General features: G+C 38.6%; 1 protein-coding gene across 1 annotated transcript in view; it reads right to left on the reverse strand.

The window, feature by feature from the left end:
- Positions 1 to 27,043, reverse strand: part of srrm4 (serine/arginine repetitive matrix 4) — an 87,046-nt gene that overhangs the window by 40,470 nt on the left and 19,533 nt on the right. The window lies entirely within an intron of this gene.

Raw genomic sequence — 27,043 nt, forward strand, 5'->3', positions numbered from 1 at the left:
GGTCTGGCAAAGTGAGTCTTATACGCCTTGGATACGAATATACAATGTAAAGCATACCAATCCACTTGACTAAATCTGTCCCCTTTCCCCACACTGCCATCATGTGGCCAAAAACCGTAATCACGCTTAAGAAAATAAATCTTGTGAAATGTAACAGTGTTGCCTCTTCTGAGGGGAATCCTGGACGCTCTTTTGTCTCAGAGCTGTTTTCCACTGTATTGGACTGTAAACTCTGTTTTCTTGGAGATTTTCCAAAATCAGTATTATTCACTATCGGGACAACTTTACAGGACAGACATTTTCTAAGTTACTTTAAATTTCTAAGTTGCTTTAAAGTTACCGTCATTGGATAGATTTCATTGTCCTTGTACATGAGCACTACCGCTGAGCAACAAGCTGGGGGCGGGAAATCTTAATTGACATCACAAAAGGGGGTAAAGCTGACTGGCTTGTTTTAAATTAAAAAAAAAAAACCTTAAAGCAGGGACTGTTCTTTCTCACATTTTTTTTTCTTTTCCATACAAACACACACACACACTCACATGCACTGGTAACCCATCTGAATGTCTAAACATGACTACATAGTGAATTCTGCATAATACACCCCTTTTAGCATTGATTTTGTGATAAAATGCACCGCCAGCTAAATGCAGACTTCACCGTGCAGACACTGTGACAGCGTCCTCACTGAAATGAATCTCAGAGACAGACCTGCTGAAGCTTGCTCTGATTTCAGTGTGGTTATTTAAAGCCCACGTGCGATCGGGTTCCTTTTTATACAAATGAATTGAAATGCGGAACAAACGATAGGAAAGACGTTTGTATTAGTGGTGTGTGTTTCAGAGAGATAGCGTCCTCTTGGTTTAGGAATGTCTCTTCGCGCTTATTGCTCTTCCCGCTGCGATGATGAAAACATCCCGCGGTGTGAATTTCAATAGGTAGCGCGGCTTACAGACGCCTAATACAACCTGAACGTTATGATCGGAGGGATTTCACGCAGGACTAAAAACATTCTTTTTGCACTCTGCACTTTATGGACAATGGACATTGCTCACACCCAAGACATTTATGATCCATTTATGGACATTATACATTTAAACATTCATGCACATTTGAACTCACCCTGGACATTTCTGGACATTTCTATTTCACTTCACTAAGTTTTTAAAATATTATTTTATCCTGCTGTTTATATTTTGTTCTTCTATTTTATTTTTTTTTGCACCTAAGTTTTTCTATATTTTATTCTTATTCTATTCCATAATGGTCATGAGCAGTCGAATAAGCATTTCACTGCATATCGTACTGTGTATGACTGTATATGTGACAAATAAAACCTGAATTTGAATTTTCTTCGAGGTGCATACAGTATCAGAGAAAAAAAACCACATAAATGGTGATAAGTGTGTTTTCTGGTCTCTTGTTGTAAACTGCATATTCATGGTCCCCACTTTTTTTGCTCTTCAGTACCTTCAGTTTGGACATTCTAAACTAAATCAATCATTCTTTGTTTTAAAGACTTAAAGCTCCATGTAAACTGTAGGTTTATCTTTTAAAACAGCTCCAGAGTCTCAATCCTGATCTCGGGTCAACATGGAGGTTCATATGTTCTCCGCGGGTTTCTTCCCTGAACTCTCTGTAATATCTTGTGGGAGAAGTAAAATCATTGCAGCAGGTGTTAATATGTGGAATACACAACAGTGATCTATAAATCCCAAATGAATGAGGTTTCTGCTGGAAACAGAGAGATGTGTGTGTGTGTGTGTGCGTGTAAGAGAGCAAGAGAGAAAGGAGAGAGAGAGAATGGGCCGTTCTATTTCTTGCTATGTTATGAGAGGACATGGAGGATTTACAGGCAATTCAGACAGATTTGAATCTCTGATCCTCTCTCCTCCGCCTCCTCAGGGTTATGAGAAACCTCAAACTCATTTCTGCGTTTCTGTCTGGAGTTCGGGTCCAAAACTCAGAGAGCATTTCCGACAACTGTAACCACAACATGCTTCCAAATACCTTTACCCCTGCTGCGGTTCACACACTCGTTCTGCACTAATAACAGGACAGAAACATTTGTACTGACTGTAGTAGACTACAGACTAATGCATTATACCTGAAGACGAAAAACAAATTGTATTGAATTACAGTCCTGATAGCTTTGAAGTAATTTACAAGATACCTAATCTGGAAAAAAATAACATCAAGTGTGAATTTTGTCTTCACAAACAATATCATGTCCCATTTAAGCATCATTAATGTTCATTAATGTAATGTATACAGTTTAAAGTTTATAAATATTCAAATTTAACACTTTCTTTATCGCAAATTTAACACAACTTTCAGAAGCAGTATGCCATGCCGCTTCTACTGTAATTAACAGGCACAAAGGCCACACCCCCTTTACTGAGACTGACAGGTAGAAAAGGCCACACCTCATTTTACTGAACTTAAAATGCATAAAGGCCACATCCTCTTTTGCTGAGATTAAAAGGTAAAGGACACACCCCTTTTACTGATTAAAAAGCAAAAGCTACGCCTCCTTTTATTCAGATTGACAGGAACAGAGACCACACCTCCTTGTACTAAGGTTAAAAGACAGAGGCCACTCCTCTTTTTACAGATTAAAATGTAAAGGACACGCCTTATTTTACTGACTAAAAAGCAGAAGCCATGCCCCCTTTCACTGAAATTGGTAGGCAAATGACCACACCTCCTTTAATTCAGATTAACAGGAACAGGAACAGAGGCCACGCCTACTTTTACTGAGATTGACACGTATAAACACAATGGCTCCTTTAATTCGGATTGACAGCCACGCCTCCTTTTACTGAGATTAAGAGGCATAGACACTACGTCTCCTTTTATTCGGATTAACAGGAACAAAGGCCACGCCCCTATTACTGAGATTAAAGGGCAGAAGCCAAACCTTCTTTTACTGAGATTGTCAAGCATAAAGAACACACCTACTTTATTCAAATTGACAGGCACAGAGGCCACGCCTCCTTGTACTAAGATTAAAAGACAGAGACCACGCCTCCTTTAACAGATTAAAAGGTAGAGGACACGCCTCTTTTTACTGACTAAACGGCAGAAGCAATGTGCCCCCTTTTACTGAGATTGACAGGCAAAAGACCACACCTTCTTTTACAGATTAAAATGTACAGGCCACACCTCCTCTTACTGAGATTGACGGGTATAAAAAGCCACACCTTGTTTTGTTACAATTAGATGGCACAGAGGCCACGCCTTCTTCTCTGAGACTAGAAAGCACAGAGGCCACGCCTCCTTCACACTATCCAGCATTCCCCATAATCTGAAGTCACTCAAATCTCAAGTGCTCCTGTTTTCTTCTGTTATTTCTTTGTTGATGAAACAGAGCGGCGTAGCAGCTCGATTAATTTCCTGATCACGGAGAGCACAAAGAGTAATTATGGCCGAGTGCACTGCTTTGTTATCCCTCCATCCATCACACTAAACAACCCGCCGCTCTCTACAATCACTTTCTCCAAAACACAACAAACGAGCTCCTCTCTCTCGACCCATAACTTTCTCTCCTACTCAAGGAAATCATAATTGGCCAAGAAGAGCACACACACACACACACACGCACACACACACACACTCAGTCACTCAAGATACCCATTTTTTGCCCTGCAAAAATGATTCCCTGCAGATGCATGATGGGAAAAGAGTGCTAGTCTCAACAATAACTAATCACTGCTAAGCCACTTGGAGACGAAATGGCTGGATGTTCGAGCCGAGAACTTGGCGGTACATTAAATAGCAACAGTGTTGGTGTTTTGGTATATACCTTTCTCTTAGCTTACTGACAGCTGCTACACACACACACCCTGCTGCTTTATACAATAGCGTCTGATTTCCCGCCTCGCCAGAGTGACGATGCTGAAAAGTCAGCTTTTGCAAAATGATTTGTACTAAGCACCGGACTGAGTGAATCCCATTCTGAAATAAAGACTCTTCTTATTCTCTTTATCACTCCATTACTTTTCATTATTTTCTTATGAGTTTTAATCGTGCAAGCTGCTGGAAAAAAATATAACACTAAACTCTTGATTAAAACATTAGTTCAGCCAAATAAAAAAATAAATATAATGAATATTCCCATTTTGATGTTGATGTTTGACGTAGATATCTAGAACAGACCGAAAGTGGAGTTATAGCACAAAGCTAGACGCTTTCATGTCTTGCCACAATGATTCCAAAATCAAATTAAAATAATATGTTTGCATTCAAGGCGGTACGATGTTGCAGTTCGTCTAAGATCCTACAGGTGGTGCACTCTAAACTATTCACACATTGTCAGGCAGTACAGCATCCTGTGTGGCAAATTATTTGCGTACCTTGTTTAGAATTGTAACAAAAGAATATTGAGTCAGAATATTTCTAAAATTGTGATACTTTTAGACTTGTAAATCGTCCCTGGTGAGTTCCCTCCCTGCTGTTTACTGTACTATGTTTAGCTTCTGAAAAAAAAAAAAAAAACATTTTCAGTGAGATAAACTTGACTAATGTGTTAAGAACAAATGAGCGAAGTTCAGGCTTCCTCCCAAGGCAAAAATTTTATATTTAAATAGTTGCAAGCAATGATGATCGGGCCCAAGCACTTGCACCATCGCTGCCCAGGCACACCAGAAACACAGTGGACACATTTAAAGGGAAAAAAACGAAACCATTATGACATAATTTTATAATACATGGAATGTTATATCAAGACCTCTAAAAAGCTCTGGATGCTGAAAAAAAAAGTTCTCATTACTCAATTTTATGTCATTCAATATAATGTAGCTTAGGAAGTTATTAGCCAATTTTCATCATAAGTTGATGGCATCGCAACGGCTGAACTATTAAAGACATCAAAAATCTCTTTGCAATTTTGCATCCTAATTGTCTTGAGATCATATTGGCCCGGATTGGTAGCGATCTAATAAATCCCCTAGGAGGAGTACGACAAACAAACAACCCAAAATAACTGACCTACTCTATATTGGGTTTCACATGTGTAAGTGCCATCGGAGCCATTATTGGACTGCCTGCATCATGTCGAAAACGCTGGCCTTCCAGAAACTCCAGGAACATGTTAAAGTGGCTTGGAGTGACTGTACAGGGGATGTAACAATAACTCCCAGCCGAGTTCCTGTAATGTGCAAGTGGTGTGGGTGAAAGATTGTGTGTCCAGCTCACACGCACAGAAGTGTCTCTTCCGTAAGATTACCCCTAGATTTTCCAGCATCAGGCGTTCCACTTGCTGAATGTTCACAGGAATGACTGCAGTGGGCTCAGAGCCACCTCGACCGGGATCATTATTCACAAATGTACAGCGTTCTTTAGTAAGTAAGTTTGCACTGTTCAAACGTTTTACTGCGGCTTAGCGTCTCATCACTGTACTCCCACTGAAGTCTTCTGTAAATGTCAATCGCATTTACGCCTTCATTCACCAGAAATATCATCGCAAGACAAACAGTGCTCGTACATTGTCAATATATCCTTGTACGATCCTCATAGCAGGACAATTAGGTCTAATTTCTTTGACAAACTCCTTCCTGTTTGAAGACACTTTAAGTTCGGTGAGGAGAAAATGCAACATACCAAAGAGTAGAGTCCCAGTCTAACAAAAGGTTACGTTCCTGAGCTATAGACCAATCACGTTGCTGGCCTGTTTGCACATCATATTAAAAGCATGAAAAGCCTTTTAAGTACGGTAGATGCATCGGTGTGGTTGATATTTATTTAATTTTAATTTAATTTATAGTAAATAAATGTATTTATTCCTATATGCAAGATTATTCTGCTCATAATTCTTTTAAGCAGAAATTGTAGCGTGGTCTACATTATAAATCAAAAGTGACATTACATTATTATTCCTCAGTTTATTGGAAACTCAGCTACAGTATGAATAGACGAAGCAGAATTCAAATGTTAAATCAGCAAGGAGGACTTAAACTCTCTCTCTCTCTCTCTCTCTTTCTCCCTCTCTCTCTTTTATACATACACACATTCAGAGATTAAAATTCATACCGGCACCACTTGAGCTCAGCACAGCAGATTGTAATTACATGTGTTACAAAACAGCACTAAAGTGTGCGAGGGTAACGCCAGGTCAGGAGGGAATTAGTTCTGGGAGAGAGCCAGACATTCTCCCTGATCGTATCGACACCCCTGCTATGCACTGTGTCTTAGCAACATGCTTTCTTCTTTCTTTTTTTGGTGTGCCTGTGTGCGTATTTGTGTGTGCGTGTTCTGGAGTTTAATCACTGCCTTGTAGTGCCCAAGTTTTACCAAACATAAGATGGACGGTCATTAAATGTCAAAAACCAGGCAGATGTGATAAGATTGGAATTGGCATGTGTGTGATAGAAACTCTGTGGTCGGTTCACACCACCGTCCTACCAGTTCTTACCTGCTCTGAATATGTGAGCTTCTTATATGTACTGTACGTATATACATGTGATCATAACACCAACCACCGTGACCATTATTCGGCTTTTTTCCATCCTGATTTAAAAGCGGTAAGCTGCGGTAGCCTGTGTGAATACGAAGAAGTCTTCAAAAGTAAATTTAACAAGTCTGACATTTCCAGATGGCTAGCAAGCTGGAAGAGAATCCAATTTGTTGATAAAGTAATGCCTAGCAGACAGGCTGGTCAGATGCGAGGCATTTGCAATATTTTCCTTTATGCATATAAATTATATAAATTATTTATGCTCCACAAGAATGACACAGCCAAGACTGTAAACAAGTTTTGAGACGTGGACATGAATCTTACAATACTGCTTCAAATTCAAAGATTAAAGCTTGAATTTCCTAACATATTTCTTTTAAGGAACAACTCTGTAAGGCAGTAAGCATCCTGAAACAGCTAATAAGTTCTATACTTGATAAAATAGTTTTTAAATCCTGAGTGATAAGACAAATAATTATGCGTAATGACATCAAGACTCTGTGTAATGAGACCAAGACTCAGAGTAATGAGAACCAGACCAAGACTCCTGAGTATTAGGACTAAGACTCAAGGCAATGACATTCATACTGTAAGTAATGAGACCAAGATTCGGATGTTGAGACCAAATCTCTCAGTGATGACAAAAAATATAATAGCTATTAAGTCCGGAGATCAAAACCAAGAGTCTTAAGGACTGAGACCAAGCTCAAGACTTGTGAGACTTGTACTGAAATAAGGATAAAGACTGCTAAGTACAATAATGAGGTCAAGACTTCTATGGAGACTAAGACTCTAAAGTAATGAGGCCAAGACAGTAAGTAATGAGTCCAAGACCAAGACTCTTGAGTAATAAGATCATGACTCAGGTTCTGATTGACGAGACCAAGTCCCTGTATTATGACAAAAAAATATGACAGCTCTTGAGGTCCAAGATGAAAACCAAGAATCTTGAGGACAGAGGTCAAGCTCGAGACTTGTGAGCTCAGGACTCGGGACCTGGAATACTGAGAAGATAAAGACTCTTGAGTACAATAATGTACCGTAGATCAAGATTTCTGTGGAAATCAAGACTCTTGAATAATGAGGCCAAAACTCTTAAGTAATAAGACAAAGACCAAAACACTGAATAATGGGACAAAGACCAAGACTTTTGAGTACAGTGATAAGATCAAGATGTCTAAGACGACCAATACCCTGAGTAATGAAACCAAGACACTGAGGAATAAGACCCAGACCAAGACTCTAAATAATGAATCAAAGACTCTTCAGTAATGAGAGAATAATTTTCATTGATGAGACCAAAATCAAGTAAACTGAGTCCTAAGATCAAACTAAAGACTTGTGAAAACTGAGACCAAGCTCAAGACTATTGAGTAGGGGACCATGATCAAAACTCTTTAATATTGAGACCAAAATAATAATACTTGATTATAGTAATGAGCTCACAACCCCTAATGAGGCCACATCAGTGAGACCTTGAGTAATAAGACCAAGGCTGTGAGTAATGAGATCAAAATTGGGAGTAATGAGACCCAAAACAAAAATACTTTGTGTAATAAGAACAACAAGATGCTGCGGAGTGAAACCGGGACACTGAGTAATGATACCCAGAGCACAAACATGCTGTGTAATTAGACCGAGACTAATAAAGACAAGATTCCAACCAATATTCCGATTAAATCTGTACTGAATTTTGAACTTGGACTTGGAGTAAATGAACAGATCAATGAGCATTTAAGTCCAGACCAAGTCTGGATAAATAATCACCCATGTTCATTCAATGTGATCTTGACGTAGATCACAAACATCAAAGCTAACCTTGTTGTGTAGTCAGGTCATCAATCAATTCTTTTGTCTCTTAGGACCATGAATATTTTAGGACTTCATCTGCATATTTTTTTTTCCAGAATACAGGTTTCATAATGTCTTTGCACCTGTTGCCAGCTCAGCCTTGGCTCTCGACCACGTGTCCTGTTCATTTGTCTCATCTGTTTCCTTCTTCTGCCTCCATTTGTTTTGTGTCCTTGCGAAGCTTGCATGCATGCGTTTATCCTGCAGCTGTGACCCGAGTTTCCTAGTTTCTAATAACAATGTGTCTTAGTTGGTTTATAACTGCTCATTTTATATATTTTTCTGCTATTGCCCTAGTTTTCCTGTTTCAGCCTTGAATTATTGAGTTGTCATCAACAACCTCAAAGCCTTACAGCCAACTGTATGTTTGGACCCTTTCACTGTCTCTGGAATACGACTCTTAGAAATGTCTTAATAATAATAATAATAATATTATAAAAAACTCTGCACATTTTGTATATCCAATTGCTTCTGACTGCCTTTTAGGTTCAACAATGTATTCACCGGCGTATCGGCCTTGAGGACGCCTGCCTACACCAATCTCCTGCGCTCCCTCGTTCCCGCAGATACTCTTCAAATTCCATTAGCCTTTACGCCTGCCGTACGTTACAAGGCAAATTCATTTCATTTCGCCAGCTCCTATCAGGATGGATTCGTAATGACTGCACAAACCGAAAGGGAAGAACAAGTGCACTTGGCTCGCCGTGAGCTCGGCTTTGCTCCCCAGACAATAACGGAGGATTTGAAAGCGGAAATCAAATAGTTTCCGTCCACGCCTTGAGCGAAACCGTATCATCTGTATTATTTGGTTTGGGTTTCTTTCAAAAGAATATTGGAGCACATCCACACACATACACACATGGCATTGAGGCAAAGTATTTAAAATTTGCATTTAAAAAAAACCCCTCAAAGTTTCATATTGTAAAATTAAGTGTTCCTCTCAGATGTATAATTTGTCTTAGAAATAACAGGATCAGAAATGCTAACACATTCGTTCTTTAGAAAAACATGCTAATTAGCGAGCTAAAATTGAGTTAGTGTTGAGTGGGCATTCAGTATGTGCGAGGAAAGGGGAACGAAAAAAAAAATGGTTTAATTAGCTAGCTGTTTGTGATGAGCTCCAAACTCCCTGAGACACTTCCTGTCTGACTCTTGAGAAGAAGAAGAAGAAGAAGAAGAAGTAAAAAAAAAGGTACAGGGAGAACAGCGAGAGCTAATCAGTCAGATCCGTCACACTAATTGCAGTGGTGATGAGGGAGAAAGACAGCACAAGTGTGTGTGTGAGAGAGAGACAGACAGGGAGAGACGGAGAGACAGAGAAAACCGAGAGATGAGACAGAAGAACAGAGTCAGCTGGGGTTGTGTGATTGGAGCGTGGCATTTCCGCGGCTCTGCCATTAAAACGTCAGGCACGGCTCTCTGTGACAGATTTAGCTTCTCGCCATTCAGCACGAGGCTTTGCTTTTGGCAGGGGAGTTTGAGTGAAAAGGTTTGGAGCAAATCCACAAGTTCCATCTTGGACACAAACAGAAGCAGATGGTGAGACTCGAGAGAAGCACGCTTCTTTGATCTGCATTTTTTTTTTTTGCAAGACGAGGAGGGAGAAAAAAAAATCTCTTTTTTGAACAGGGACGGAAATGTAGCAGTAGTTAATTAGCATGTGAACATGAAGCTTTGAGAAACGTGGGGTGGTGACGGACGCGTGGCGAACAGGTTGCGGTTTATACGTGACTGCTAGCGCTGGGATTTGCACTATGAAAACTTTATGCAACCGCATAATGCAACCTTTAAAGATGACTTGTTTTTTTTTAAAAGAGAGAGAAAAAAAATGAGTTTCCCAAATGTTTTTGCACTTTTGCCAACTATGAATCTAATGACGCTAACAAATAAGGAAAGCCTTTAGTTTAGCATTTGCACGTCATCACACATTCATGCCGAAGCGTGTGGTGTTTTAAACAGATGTGCTGATGCTGTGATATGGTTTCTGACTCTGTTTGATATGCTGTTTTCTAAAAACCTGGATAAATTAGATGAATCATTTTCTTCATCAGCACAATCTGGTGTCCATCCACAGCTTCTGCGTTAGGCTCAGAAAAGAGGCGTGGCCTAAAGTCTGAGTGATGACTTCAGTAAGCGGATTAAGTGGACACACACACACACATACATACACACAGAGAGAAAAAAACAAAAAAAAAGATACCAAGAGAGTAAACTATGTTGGAAAAAGTTTGTAGTCAGAAAAAAAACAGTAAGGTTAAGTTGAGGTGCTAGCTCGCAGTGCTATGTCTAGACCCTGTGTCTTGCTAACCGAGCTTAGCCGTGATCTCTCGGTCTGTCTGTGTCGAGCTTGTTTTTCAGCCTGGCTGTCTTTGATGATTTTTGTACCTGGCAAAAGTAAATGAAATTCAACTATCTATTATGTTTTATAACCACAAACAGGCAACAGCAGCTCGGAAAAAAACACAAGCGCATCTTGCTGCACGTAGGTTCGTATTTAATGGAACATTAAAAAAAATACTGTATATGGGTGTGATGGTACTCCTCATAGGGGCACTTCATTTAAAAAACAAGACGGTGATAATAGAGTCTCTCAGTCATGGTTTAGTAAAAGCTTTGAGGAAAATGCAAGATGGAAAGCAACGGCTTGACCAAGACTCTTGTTCAAATATTACATTTAAAATGTTGATTAATTACACAGAAAAATTCCCAGTCCCAGAGTGTTTAATTAACACCGTGTTTATACACACTGCCTGGCCCAAAAAAAAAATACTTTTTAGCTTTAATTATGTTGCACAATGTGGTCAACAGTAACCCCCTTACTTCAAGTTTGACCCTAATGGCTTCCCATAATCGCAGCACGGTTTAGACCATATAATGAGATGATTGAGGAAACATCACCAGGTGTGCTGCCCGGCAAGTTTCATTATAAAAAGCTTCATTATAAAAACCAAAGTTGTGTGCTCTAGCTACCATCAAGGGATACTGTTTTTACAAGAACACCTTAAACGTAAGATGTGGGACTGGTGGCTCAGGTGGCTAAGGCTCTAGGGTGTTGATCTGTGAATCAGAGGTTTGAGCCCCGCTGACGGTGGGTTGCCAAACCCCCATAATACCCACCCACTGCATGCGGTGTCGGTCCCATTCAAGTGATTTTAATTGAACGTTAATAGATAAGATAATATAAAACTGCATAATCTGTTTCCTCTAACCAGTTTGTTATGCATTTCTTTATTCCAACACTGCATATTTATAATACAAGTAAATCTGAGTATTTTAAAACTGTGACTAAAATATACAGTATATACAGGACATATATAATCAGGATATTTATAAAATCATGATATCGCAGTACAAATCAAATTGGCACTTACGTAGGCATCATAATCATTTCATATCTAGCTAGTCTCTGGTAATTCCCAACTTTAACAGGTAAATGTTCTTCCTTAATTAATAATGAAGACTCACCCTTGGCTCAATACATGATCTGACTTGAATATTACAGGCTCTGACATATTCACTTTCTGGACCATACAATCGTAATAAATCGTCCACCGTTTTTTTTTCTTCCATTTTCTATAATAGTTCATGGTTAAAATAGCAATCATTCGGATGATGCCACAATTTAGTACAAGGGAATGGGATTTAGCACTGAAATGGGGTTTTAAACGTGATAGCAGCCGGACTGAGGACAGGAGATGAGGATACAGCGTAGACAGCAGGGGGGGAAAGGTGTGAAAGGTAGAAAAATGTCTAGACCCACATAAGGCCATCGAATGCAAATGGAGCGTGTTACATTACATTTAAATTGCTCCTGTATGACAAACGGGGACGCAGGAGGGGGAACCTGTAAGGCCGTCTCAGATTGCCCAATACATAGCCTGATAGAAAGAGAATGGATGGGACCGGTGTCCTCAATATTACTAATGTTGCCATGGAAACGAGATTATTTATTTATTTACTTATTTAGAGTATGTATTTATTTACAGTATCGTCCATTGCTTTTCAGGTGATCCAGGTTTCATTTAACTCGAGCAGAACAATCCCCTGTACTGTCATCATCGTTAGAAAGCACCAGAATGCCTTTAGGTCACCGTATTTAGCGAATTACGTTTAGTAAGTATATATCCCCTGTATCCCCATCTGTATATTCTTCCACATATTCTAGCCATGTTACACATTATTTACTGCATTAACTATATAAAACTCTAATTACCTTACCTGCACCTTATGATTTGCACAATAACAATATTTGCACTGATGTACAGTATATACACTACTATTTGTACTTCTTGTAGATGCTAAACTGCATTTCATTGCTGAGTACTTGTACTATGCAATCACAATAAAGTTTTACCCATCCAGACTATGGTCTCCCACGTGGAGCAAAGGTAAAGTGTGAGTTTGCTCTATTACTTGGTGATTGCGAGTTCGATTCCTGGGTCATCGTCATGAGCCTAGAGAGCAAATTGGCGTCGCCCACTTGGGAGAAGAGTAGCATACAGTACATGCGCTCTCAAGTCAATGGGAGATTGTGACCTTACCAGAGCAGAAATACAGCTGGATAAAAAAAAAAACTCTTGGCTGCAAAGCAATGAAATGTGGTTATTTTAAATTGGGGGGTGATTATTTTATACAGTAGCCCCACCTTTGATGTATAAAAACTGGAGAAGGAAAAAAAAAGAAGGAACCAACTTTTTGGGGCACTGGTTTGTTTTGAACTACTTTTTGACCAGCTTTCGCATTTTTGTTTGTATCTTGTGGATTATATAAAATGGTTGTTGCTATAATACATTTTGAGAATTTCCCCCCCGCCCCCCCCCCTGCAAAAAAAGGTTGTGCTCTTCAAGTCCTTGCTGATATTAATTCCACGGTTTTCAGAGTGATGGAGAGATGGATGGAGGTGATGAGGTGGAAATGTTCAACAGCGAGACTAGAAATAAAAAGCACAGTTCATTGATCATTTTTGTCCCGACTGCTCAGCCTCAGTCTCTCTCCGAGGAGAATGTCACTCGTGTTAGTGCGAGTCCACATCATTAAGCCGAAGCCCACCTGAACAGCCCTCATTATTTCCAGCAGCAAGCACCTCTGACTCTCACTCAAAGCCCTGATTCTGTTACAGCCCACAGCCGAGGGAATTAAAGAGTTTGTGTAGTTCAACTACACTGTATTGTCGTCTCTCTGTCACTGTCTCAGGATGGGACGACTTTCTGCACTGGTTACGCAGCGTTATTACAAAAGTCTGTCTCGAGAGGCTAGACCTGGTCCGGTTACTGCGTTATTCTCCGTGCCTCAGGAACACAGTGGCTCACCAAAATTACACTGCAGTATTATTATTTCTCAAAACAATAAGGGAAGCTGGGTGTTATTAGCGTTTCTGTACATTGTCTGTACCACATACTGTAGCTAAAGGTCATGTACAGTACTGCAAATAACTGCTGTGGAGCAAGGTGATCCTCAGGAGAAGTTTCTAAAAAAAGTTTCTGAAAAAATACCAGGAAAACAGTAATTAATAAAAAACAGGAAACAGTAATTAATATGACACAGCCAATAATGTTTGACGAGAATTGGAGTCGCCCCAGGAACAACGTATGCAGTTTTATAAGAAAACTTAGTTTGCGTGGAAATTAATTGCACACTTACAGTACAAGCGCGTTTTAGTATACAGCGCCATCTCTTGAATTTTGGAATTAACTAAATGTTTTACGTGTTACCGTGACATAACGCGGATTTAAAAATTTACAGCGCCATCTGTTGAATTTTAAGATTAACTAATTTTTTTTTTTTTCAAAAGTTGATTCATTTATTTTTTACAATATAAGGGTGTTTTCATTTAATCCAATTGCGATTAAACAAAACCTATATGTTACCTCAGGTTCAGACAAATACACCTGTGAAAACCCTATTAACATTCATTTAGTAGTTTTTACGTGATGCATGCACAAACAAACAGACAAAAATTCCAAAAAACATCTTGATGTGTTCTATTAATTCAATTCAATTCAATTTTATTTGTATAGCGCTTTTAGCAATTTTCATTGCCGCAAAGCAGCTTTACACAGTCAAAAGAATTATTTAAGTTTGTATGAAATGTGAATTTGTATGAATCAAAAATGGTCAGTTTGTCCCTAGTGAGCAAGCCGAGGGCGACAGTGGCAAGAAAAAACTCCCTGAGATGGTAATAGGAAGAAACCTTGAGAGGAACCAGACTCAACAGGGAACCCATCCTCATTTGGGTGCAACAGAAAGCAGTAAATGATCTGCATTTATACAGTGTGTAGGGTGGGAGGCAGTTCAGCTATAATAGCTGATGTTAATTGATGTTAATATTACTTATGTTACCCCCCACAATTATTTTTTTACTAATATCTTTAATGTACAGACACATCAAGTTGGCAGTTTTATCATATGTATAGATGAGCTGCTTGGTTTTACTGAACATCCTGCAGAACCACACACATGGTCCTTTTGAGGACTTTGTTAAAACTGCTTTTTTTTTTATGCACCAAAACCCAGAAGCTTTCTTTTTTTTTTTAAGTGTTCTTTTACATAATCTGCTGCTTTGTTTTTTTTTTTGCCCGCAGATATTTTCTGTGTGATTTATTTTATTATTTATTTATTTATTGCTGGAATACTAATGTTTGGAAATCAGAAAAAGTACTGACTTAGCAATGAAGCCACAAAACAAAAATACTGTATACAGCACCAGTCAGAATATGGACACACATTTTTATTTAATGTATTTTTTTGTTCTTGTTTAATTATTTATTTTCTATATTCTAGAGCAATACTGAAAATAAAAAAAAAAGGAAATAACATCTGTTTTTAAATTTTTCCATTTTATTGCAAAATTGTTTCATCTTTAAAAATCTTTATTTTGACTGTACTCCTCTAGTGCAATTTTCCTAGTGCAATCTATCTTCTCATTTTAGGTCACAAACAGTCATATTAGCATTTCACTGCATTATCATACTGTGTATGGTTGGGTATGTGACAAATAAATAATTAACTTTGTAATATATAAAAATAAATAATTTGAATTTAAACTAAGACATGAAGGTCAGCTGTTCTGGAACCTTTCTTACAAGAACAGTATTGTGTCTAGTGCATTTGCAAAACCCATTAAGCCCCATGATGAAACTGTCTCTCATGAAGACCTTCCTAGGAAAATGAGACCAAAACTGAGCTCTGCTGCAGAGGAGACGTTCATTTAGAGTCACCAGCCTCAGAAATCACCAATTAACAAACAGCACACCAGAATAGAGGCGTTATAAAGCTTTACAGAGCAGAAGTAGCAGATGCATCTCAATATCAACTGTTCAAAGGAGATTATTGCGTATTTTGGATAAACACCTTCAGTAATGTTTTACACTGTAGAAAGAAATAAAATGAGGAAACACTATGGAATTAGAATAAGGGGTGTACAAACTTTTGACAAGTGTAAGCATTCGTGAATATGAATAATACATATGTAATGTACATTTAATATTTAACAAGTACAGGATTAAATGCTAGAATGAAAACTACTATAGAACTTTAAACCGCTTCCCTTTTTGTTTTTAATAAATGTCTTGATAAATCACACTGAACACAATATCAATCCTCAGGACAAGTCCATACTGTATAATCTCTGTCCGATTAGAAAACACAGGTTTGTATTGCAGAATGTTCATTTCACAATCATTGGGGAAGCAGGGTTATGTTTATAAACCAACTAACAGTAGTGCATCATGGGTAATACAGGAACAAATAAACAATTTCTGACGATCAGGAAGTTAGAAGTGTTAGAAGAGTTTTAGTGTTTCTATAAAAAAAAACCTGCCAAATTTCACTACACAGTGTTGAATCGTCAAGCCTGACCTGTCAGCTGTTCATCTGTCATATTCCGTCTTACAGTACCTGCATGTCATTTTGCAGCATTTTCCCTTTTAAAACAATAACAACATGGCCAACTTTTACACACACACACACACACACAAACTCCAAGAATTGTCCAAAAGACTTGTCTAGTAATAAAATGTCAAAGCTCTGTTCTTTAATCCTGAGCCAACATCCTAATGACAAACATCTGTCAGGTTGTGTTCTCCTCTTTTTTCCCCAAACAGTAAAGTCATACACACAGGCTTCATCTAAGACACATGTAACTTTTAATCATATGCTCTATATTCATGCATCTATTCATTAAAATAAATGAGTCTTGATTTATCGCATCTCACACGTCACAATCGTGATATGCGCGAAACGCCTACACACTCCAACTGCTCTAAACACAACACTCCCACTAAAATCTCACTGTGCTGCTGTACAGATCACAAGGTTCTTCAACAATATTTTTCTTTCCTTTTTTTTCTCATGACCTGCTATTCTCTCTCGCTCTCTTTCTCCGTATTGGCTCGGATTCCCCAGAGGAGAAAAAAAGCTTCCATCCCCAGGAGTGAGAGGGAGAGCGGGCTAGACTGCATGACCTCCATCACCTTCATGGATTACTTTAAAACACTCCAGAACACAACAATACATCTCCTATTTTCTCTTCTTTACTGTAAATAAAAACTCCTGTTTGCTTCAATAGAAATTGTTTGTCTTTTTGAAAAGAGCTGTGAATCTTAAGTAGACTGCTAATTCGATTCGAATCTCTTGTGATTTTCAATTCGATTTGATTCAATAGAACGAAAGTTTACTTTTTATTTGTCTCATGTTTTTAAAACTACTTAAAAGTATTTAATAAGCACTTTATAACTGTATAACTTTATCTCTTTATTTTAGCTAATTGCTGTAATGTCAGGTCTCATACAAAGCGATAATCTTTATAAGATAAAAATAAAAACTTTTTTTACTCCTCTTGGGTCTACACTCCGGTCCTGTAAGTGCTGGTATTGCACCAATGACTTTTGCTTTGTCTGACTTTTTTACAACAAAAAAACTTTTTGGGTCGAAAAAAAAACAAAACAACAACTAACAAATAAAAGAAAAACAGGTTTTCCCTTAATAGTGATCTGATTGGCTCTCCATACTTCTGCATGTGGAAAGGCTCAGAATTTCAGCTTCAATTTTTTGTTGTTGTTGTTGTTGCATTAAATAGAAGAGAAAATCTCATGTTGGGCTATCAGGGGATAAAAAATCCTGAAATGTTAAGTACAGGTAGTCCCCTATTTACAAACAAGTTCCTTTCCTAGAGCCCATTTGTAAGGTGGATTTGTTCTTATGTCCAGAAAAGTGAGTCTTCTACGCCTGTGACACAAGTGTACAATGTAAAGCATACCAATCCACTTGACTAAATCTCTGTCCCCTTTCCCCACACTGCCATCATGTGGCCAAAAACATTACCCGAGCCTAAGGAACTGAATCTCTCAGTGATTGATGTGAAATATAACAGCGTTGTCTCTGTGCTTTTAAACCTTGAGGGGAATCCCAGGAGCCATTTTGTCTCAGCTGTTTTCCACTGTATTGGACTGTGAACTCACAGTTTTCCTGTTGAGGATTTTCCAAAATTATGATTATTCACTATCAGGACCGCTTCACAGGACAGACATATTTTATCATCGTGCTCTGAAACAGGTGAGGTTGACTTATTTCTCCCTCACTGTCACTTACACACTAAAAATATTGTATATAACTGTAAATATTGGTATCTGGTGCACTGCAGTGTATTTCTTGTACAATGCACATCTGCTACTTCCCGTGATTTGTTCACATCTACAAAATGTTCGCAGAGTCGCAATTTATTGATTTTTGCAGGAATTTTTAACTCGAATGTTCAGGTTTGACTACCTGTAAAATGGTTCTTAGAGGCTTTTCAGTTTGCGAGAAGAACAAGGCTAGTCTTGTAGGCCGTTCCTGGTGGTTTATGGAGTCCTTCTGCTTTAAAGACATTTTCTTAAATATTGAGAGTGTAAATTATAAAAAGCTTATCCGTGCAAAACCTAAGCCACATGTATTGCTCGCTAGCTACTAACATACTGTATTTGTGTCCTCTTTAGTGCCAAATCCAAAGCCTCGGATCTTTGCTTCCTTGAAAATAATTGACTATTGATTGTCGACTGTGGGAAGAAGAAAACTGAAGGCTTTAGGTGTCACCTCTGCAGATTGGTAGCTATTGTAGTGAGTTCTAGCTAGCGCATGGGAATTGAGAGAGAGAGAGAAAGAGAGGAAAAAAAACACAAATCACAGGTCACCTTGAATAACTGCGGCTTAACAGGAAGAATGAAGACGGTCGTGGCTTTTAAAGAGCGTTAACTCTTCAGAGTAAAGCATGAATGAAGGGATGACGTTAAAAGCCACTGCAGCTGAACTGAACTCAAACGACTGATCTCTGTAGAGATGCGAAAGCCGTAAACACATCGATATCTGAAGTAGGTGCAGAGACGGCGAGAGGTCCTGTCAAGAGTCTGATACGCTAATTAGCCGGAAGAAAAGGCGAGCGGGTGAAGAAGCGACGGCGGAGGCTGTGTCATGCACCTCTTCTCGCAGCTGGCCTTTACTATGCAAAACAGCACTGTGAATAATTCAAAACCTCACCCCAGAATTTCCTTTTTTTTTACAAGAGTGAGAAAGGGATAACGGATAAAATATGGATGTAGTTTGTGTAAAAAGGCGAGCGCGTGATTTATGGGACAATCTGGTGGAAAAGCAGCGGTAGCTTGAGGGATGTGACATGGAACATCTGTCGAGCTGTGTGCGAGGAAAGCGTGCATTTTTATGCGTGGTGACAGTTTTTTAAGGGATTTTCACACTTCTGAAGAGATGATGAGAGAAAAAAAAACAGTTCTCTCGTCTTCGTTAATAATAACGGAGGTGATCGAGGAAACCTGGAATGTTTCATGATTTTTCATGAACATGCAAGAGACCTACAACGACGCTTTTATGAGCTTGACTTGAGTAATGTGATGAGATCTTCTGCTTCAGCTGAATACCTAATCGTGTGAATTTCATGATTAACTCTTATTCCTGAAACCTAGATATTTCACCTAACATGATGTGTAATGAAATGTAACTTTTCAGGATTTACTTTAAAAGCCTGGACAGGGAAATTGAGAAAAGGTGGGATCCTAATTGTGGTCCTAGTGTTGATCAATAAAATCGGTATGTCAGATTAAATCTAAGAGCACAATTGGAGTTTGACATCTATAAGAACAGAACTGTTAGCTACACAGTTCATAAGTCGCCCCCATGATCCTGATGCTAACTAACCTGATGCTATTTATACCTGGTTGAGATATTTTATGCTTTATATCGCTTTATATTTTTTTAATAGCATTCAATAGCTGATAATAACATTAAGACCATGAACATTAAAACCACCTAGGTTTTGAGTTCCCCTTGACCGCCACAAGACCTTTGGAGTGTTCTGTGGTTTGCAGGGATGAGTATACACAATCAAACATCTACTAAATATCAGTATGTACATAAATATTCAGCACGTTTGCTAATCGTTTATTGTCACTGTCACTGTATGTCCTCCTTCCTTGAGCTACTCATGTGTAACTAACTAAGCACCCAATAAACTTTAATGCATTTTACATCAATTAGCTACACAAGTTGCATCAAGGAAATTTGACGGAATCCGACTAAGTATGTTTTCAGAATATCGAGTACGGCTTTAGCAAGCTACAGTAGCATGAGAAGTTTTTGCCACTTCTGTTAAAGGGCAGCTGCTAAGACTGTAAAGGGTCATTAACCATCGCCAAGAGGGGGCGCTGTCCTACAACACTGACACTGAGAATCGCAGATTACACTCAAACATGAGCTGAAAAAAATAATTATCACAATTTTATTGTTTTGTAAGGAAAGCCTGCAATTTAGCAAAGCTGATCTACTGTAGAATATTGTATGCAGATGCTGTAAGGAGTTCTTAGCTAGATCAATATACTATATTATAGTCATGTTACTAATTAAAAAAACATTTACTAAAGCACATACGAAAAAAAAAAATTTAAGATCTCTACTTATTTAATAATAGAGTGAAGCATCATGCAGGCAGAGATACACAAAGTCCACTCTGCTTTATAACGAAATACAAAACACACATGAGAACATGTGGATGGGAATTCTCTCTCACCTTAGTGTGTGTGTGTGTGTGTGTGTGTGTGTGTGTTTCTGAAGCCCCACGCTGAGCCCTGGGCATTAATTTTGTCCGAAAGGAGGCTGCTGTTTCTCCACCACCTGTACAGTATGTGTGTTTGTCTGTGTGTGTGTGTGTGTGTGTGTGAAGTTACAGATGGAGAGTTGATGGCTGTCGGAGCAGGATTTATGGCTCGCCTCAGAGAATTACAGCAGCGGGTCAGCTCAGTCGGAGAAGTTCATTTGTAGCCAGCTGCTTCGTCTAACGACTGCAGAACCGAACCGTTCCGTGCTGTTTATGTTACGCCTGCACGGATTCACAACACCAGGATGGTGAGGAAATACATTTGTTACACGCAAAAAATTTTTTTTATTATTTGTATAAATATTATTTACAAGTATTGTGAATTATGGCTTATTTATCTGGCAGCCTCAGTTAAAGGGGTGTGGCTTATTTATCTGTCAGTCTCAGTGAAAGGGGTGTGGTTTATTTATCTGTCAGTCTCAGTAAAAGGGGTGTGGTTTATTTATCTATCTGTCAGTCTCAGTAAAAGGGGTGTGGTTTATGGATCTGTCAGTTTATTTATCTGTCAGGGGTGGTGTTTATTTATCTGTCAGTCTTAGTGAAAGGGGTGTGGTTTGTGTACCTGTCAGTTTATTTTTCTGTCAGGGGTGCGGTTTACTTATCTGTCAGTCTCAGTGAAAGGGGTGTGGTTTATGTATCAGTTGGTTTTTTTATCTGTCAGGGGTGTGGTTTATTTATCTGTCAGCCTCAGTGAAATGGGAGTGGCTTATTTATCTGTCAGTTTCAATGGAAAGGGAATTATTTATGTAAACTTCAGTAAAAGGGGTGTGGCTTGTTTATGTCAGCTTTAGTAAAATGGAAGTGGCTTGTTTACATAAATAAAATGGGAGTAGCTTATTTATATGTCAGCCTCAGTAAAAAGGCGGGGGCTTATTTATGTCAGCCTCAGTAAAAGAGGTGTGGCTTATTTACATCAACTTCAGTGAAATGGGACTGGCTTATCTACTGTCAACCTCAGTAAAAGGGGTGTGGCTTATTTACATCAACTTCAGTGAAATGGGACTGGCTTATCTACTGTCAACCTCAGTAAAAGGGGTGTGGCTTATTTATCTCTTAGCCTTAGTAAAAGGGGTGTGGCTTATCTGCCTGTCAGCCTAAGGAAAGAAAGCATGGCCTTTGTACCTGTCAGCCTCAGGGAAAGTTTGTGACTTATTCACCTGTCAGGGAAGGAGGCGGAGCTTATTGGTCTGTCAGTCTCAGTAAAAGTGAAGACACTTATTTGCCTGTCAGTCACAGTGAAGACTGTCTGTGTTTCCTAGCCTGGTTAAGTAGCTAGGTGTGGCCTATCAGTCCTCACAACACTCTTTAAACCTTTTTGAATCAGTCCTATTTTGTATTATTATTTAATGCAGTTGACGATTTCATTCATCTGAACATGCTGAGAGGAGAGAAAGAATAAACGTGCATTTAATTGCGTCTGCATATTTTACATCCTCTATCATTAAAGGCCACGCCCACCCTAATATCCTGGCGGTCTCACTCCTTACCACGGCGAGCGCTGGCCCGTCGTAGCCCCTCTAAACACTCGGTAATTACTGCTTTCCACCTGGATGTGTTTATTAAAGAGACGGTGACCTCTCTTTATTCTCCTCTGTGCCTTAATAAATTGTCTCATTTATTACATGTAACCTTCTCTGGCTGGTTATTTAATCCCTCCATGTCTATTTTTTATGTGATGCAGTTTCATCCAATTTCTCTCAAGGAAAACGGATTATTGCGTTATCCGTGATGTGACCGTCTTGTACAGATGTCGATGTCATGGACGCTCTCTACACTACGGTTTCTCTTATTTGGACCTTGAAGTCTGTGCAATTTACTCCCTGTATAATTACATCACTAAAAGCCAGAAAACATAGAAGGCATGTAATAATTATATTAACTCCAGGCTAATGAGCAAAGTTTTAGATCAATAATGGGAGCTAATTGCGAGTAATTAAAGGCTCGCAACTTGGAATGATTGCCAAAACTAAAGAGGCTTCGGGGTGCGAGTATAATTAAGCACAAGACACGTCTGAGCAGGCGGAGTGGATTAAATTTGACTTCAGGTTATACTGTGAGCGCGTGAAAAATATTTCGCCTTGGGAAACAAATTTTCTAAGAGTCTTCAAAGCATACTCGAGTGGATTTACATGCGCACTAATAATAGGGTCGTTACTGCTTTGGGGAGTAATCAGAGTGTTCACAAATTAACTGTATACTTCGCATATCTTATATTACATTAAAGATTTTTGTGAGCGAAAATTATCACCAAGATCAAGAATCCTGCTCTAACACTTTTCCTTTTTAGCTCCTTAGCCACTTTTTCACCCATCTTCCTGTACACAGATAAACTTCTGAGGGGAAACATGAAGTAAGTATTGACTTTAGCTAATTGTAAATTAAATGAATCTCTTTCCCTATATACAGTAAGAACTTAAGAAACAGCTATGACTCATATACCATTTGTATAAAAAGCACTTTCTGATGTCTTTAATTAGAATAAACATAACCATCTAATCCCCAAAAACGATTTGTCACTGGCTAATAAACTTGGGCTAGGAATGAATCCTGAAAAGAAGGGGCACGCTTTTTGATGAGTGAACCAAACAAAAAAAAAGTCTAATTTTCATTTGAGAACACTAAGCAATTAGCTTCAAAAGTCCCTTTTTACTTTTTTATCTCTAGAGGTTTGTCAGTGTAAAGTGCAGTGATCAAAGATGGCTAATGAGCTAGCGCTAGGGAAGGACGCTTTGGAAATGCTTAGAACCTTAAACGTTTTTTTTTTTAAGGGAATGAAGGGAATAAGATTAAAAAAAACTTCCTTTCGGATCCTGTTTTTTTAAAAAGCGTTTTGTCAGAGCAAAAAAAATTAGATGGGAAAACAAGTGGCTAATGATCTTTTGCTAGTAAAGAACAAGTTCATGGCGTGTTGAAAACCCTTACTGGGAACGATCTGAACGATTCTCTGATGTGTGTATTTAACTTTCTGTTTCATAGGAAAAGTTTGTTACGGTAGTGGGGGGGGGGTAGTGTGGTGCGGGGCGGGGTACATTGCTAACGAACTAGCCCTAGGAAACACTCTAAAAGAATGAATTCAGTCAGACTTTCAGGCCTTTAAAGGCTTAAATGTGATATGAAATGTTTTTAAAAGTCCCTTTAACTTCCTTTTTTTCCTACAAATACTTGAGTTTTGTCAGTACAGTATGAAGTAGGATGGAGAAAATATAGCTAATGAGCTACAGTAGCACTGCGAGGTGGCGCTTGTTTCCCGAAATAGGTATGTCAGTATAAAATTAAATGGGCAAAACTGTGGCTAATGAGCAGGCTGTGAAAGGATATTTGGACATGTTCAAAGCCATAAATGCATTAAAAGCTTCTCTAAAAAGATTTCAACAATTACTTGAAGATCTCGGGCATTTCCTTTTTCTTCAAAGAGGTTTGTCAGAATAGTGTAGAGTGGCTAAACTTGTGGCTAATGACTTAGCACTAGGAAAGAACAAATGGACCTGTTTAAGCCTTAAATGTTATATGAAATATGACATGTAATATGAAAAAGTCCTTTTTCCTGTTTCTTAAAATAGTTTTTCAGAATGATGAACAGTTGAATTGTCACTAATGCTAGTGAAAGCTGTCAAGACTATACATGACATTTTAATATAAGGAAATGAAATGATTATATAAAGAACATATTTTTTTTGTTTAAGGTAGTGTGGGTAAACATGTTGCATAAGCTAGCACTTATAAATGATGCTTTAAAGTTTAAAACCCTAAACGCGCTACACATTTTGATTAAGAAAGAATTAAGACAGTCCCTTAACTAAAGCTTGACAAAATCTCCAAACATAACGGACACTTGAAGTGGTCGATCGAAATTTAAAAAAGGTAAAAGGTAAAAAAGCTTCATAACAGCTCTAATCTAATGTGCTGTTAATTGGGGATTTCTGAGGCTGGTAACTCTGAATAAACTTCTCTGCAGCAGAGGTCTATTTTGGTCTTGCTTTCCCACGAAGGTCTTCATGTGAGACAGTTTTATCATGGAGCTTGATTGGTTTTGCAAACGCACTTGACAATATTGTTCTTGCAAAAACTGCTCCAGAAAGGCTGACCTCTGTGTATTAAAATAACAACTGACTGTTGTTGTCTCTAAAATTACCTAATTCCATATGTGTTATTTCACAGTTTTAAAACCCCCAGTATTGTTGTAGAATGTAGAAAAGAAATCACTAAATAAAACAAAGAAATTTGCTAATGATCCAAAACTTTTGAGTGGTAGTGTAAGTGCATTACAGTAAGTCTTGGTCATTATAAATTTCATGAATTTCATCACCTAGAATGTGAGTACAATATACGTAATGTGTGCCCATTAACAACCTTTGTTCCTTCCAAAGTTCAGTTAAGACTCATATGAAGCTTCTGAAGTCCCACTGAGCTACATCGAATCTGTATCTTTTAAAGTCACTGTGTATTTAGTACAAATTTTATTTATTACTCTTTTCTTTCCCCTCCGAAACTTGCTGTATGGCTAACTGGACCTGGAGAAGCTTCATATGAGTCTCAGTTGAACTTGTATGAATGAATTATATCTATGAAGATTCTCCGTCATCCATGTGAGGTTATCTGGGAGTTGTGTCATGTCAACTGGATTTCTTTCTTATTCGGTAAAAACGTTTCACTACTCATCCAATTAGCTTCAGTAGTTCCTCATATTTGTATCCTCCAGGGTCAAAAGGGTCTTCCACTGTATGAAAAGGCTTGTTACGTAAACAATGGAGAAGGTGAGAGTAAAATGGAGATTCGTAGAGAGTGAGGTGGTTGGGAGGGTTGTTAAGAAGAAACAGCAAAACAGACAATGAGGAGGGTATATGTGGCTTTCCTGGTGGACCTGTGAGGAGGTTTTGATCTTCCTGGAGATGGATGAAAGAAATGCATTTTGGAATGGAACAAGGGATGTGGAATTTGGCTCCAATTATTACACTGTACTTCCATTGACAAACACGGTGTGCAGAGCAGGAAAACATAAACAGACCAAAACCTGTGGTAATGTACTTACATGCGCCACAATTTTGCTTTAAGACAGACCTGAACTATACCTTTAAAAAAATGAGCTTTTAAACTTTATCTTTATGAAAACTATACCTTTTTACAAATAGATGTGCAAGGCCAAGACAATAACGGTATCAGTCATCATTTATATAAATATTCTTCTTATTTATTGTGTAAAGTTGCATGTTGTTGTAATGTTGCATTTTGCTGTAAAGTTGTATTTAAGCAATTAAATAAGCATTAATAAAGTTCTTTGAATCTTAAATGTGTTGTAAAGTCTGAATCAATCTTTATCTTCACTCAAAGCCTAATTCATCCTCTGAACGAAACAAGACTATTAGGTCTGCAGAAGTCTCCTGATGTCACTTCCATTTTCTCTGATTTGTCAACACAAAGCAGGGACAAACAAAAATGTGGCTAATGAGGAAAGGATGCATGGATACAAACTTGGAGAAAAGAGTGCCATCGTGTCAGCCTTCATTTCCCTAATCAGCGCTCTGGCAAAACCATCCACCGCTGGAACATCGCGAGAGATAAACTTCAAGCACTGAAACCACGATCAGTACTGAGCGAGTCTCAAACAAAACCCTTGTCTCTGTTCGCTCACTTCATGTCTCTACATTTATTATGGTTCAAACCAACAAACAGAATCGGGCTGACTGGCGAAAGGAAATTGTCATTAAATAAAATGACTGGGAGACTGGACCACTGACAGCGTCGTGTGATGAAGTGGAATTACTGTTACTGCAGCAAATCCGACTAGTTTCCTCTAACATGTCTTCTCTAGCGTCTAATAATTCGACTATGCTTTGTCTCACTTTATCTCCTGGATGTCACCTGGATGTCAGTATGTATCCAATAAACACCAATTCAACATTCATCTCATGGCATTAAGCATGAAGGACAAAGATAATGTCAACCTCGGGTAGCACTTGGCCTTCGCTGCTTGTTGCGACCTCTAAACCGAGCTTCGTCTGGCCATTATTGCGCTTCCTTGCGCATCAGTGTGCTCGTGACACGGCTACGGAAACAGACGCCAGCCCCAAATGAGGCATCAGTTATGCAAATGAGAGCGATTTCGCCTGACTGGCAGGTCGTCTTCATGAGAATGAGGGCAGGCGAGGGAGGGAAATGAGAAACGAAGAGGCGGCAGGGACGTGCAAAGGCAGTCAAGCTTGAAATGATTTAATTTTAGTGATGAAGGTTCGACTTTGATAAGTTTGCATTTTATTAACGGTGCGCAATCGCCCTGTGTGTGGGGGTCTGTATGTGTGTATGTGTGTGGGGTTCGTTCAGAAGGAAAATTGCGCTCTGATATGCACGTGGAGAAGAATCAGGAATCCAGCAGTCTGACAGACAATAACCTCTCAAGTACATTTTAGAATGTTGTGTGATATATTTTCATTATGAATTCTTTTACTACAATAATTTTCGGAAGATAAAACTTCATGTGCTACAATCTGTTTCCATGATGAACTTTTACAGTATGAGTTCAATTCCATCTATTATTTTTCTCTCAGTGGAACCTGCTCAGGTACTGCAGAGAATAAAAAAGTGCATGTTCTGCTATTGTTTAT

The sequence above is a fragment of the Clarias gariepinus genome, chromosome 21, assembly GCF_024256425.1.
Source record: "Clarias gariepinus isolate MV-2021 ecotype Netherlands chromosome 21, CGAR_prim_01v2, whole genome shotgun sequence".
Lineage (NCBI taxonomy): Eukaryota > Metazoa > Chordata > Actinopteri > Siluriformes > Clariidae > Clarias > Clarias gariepinus.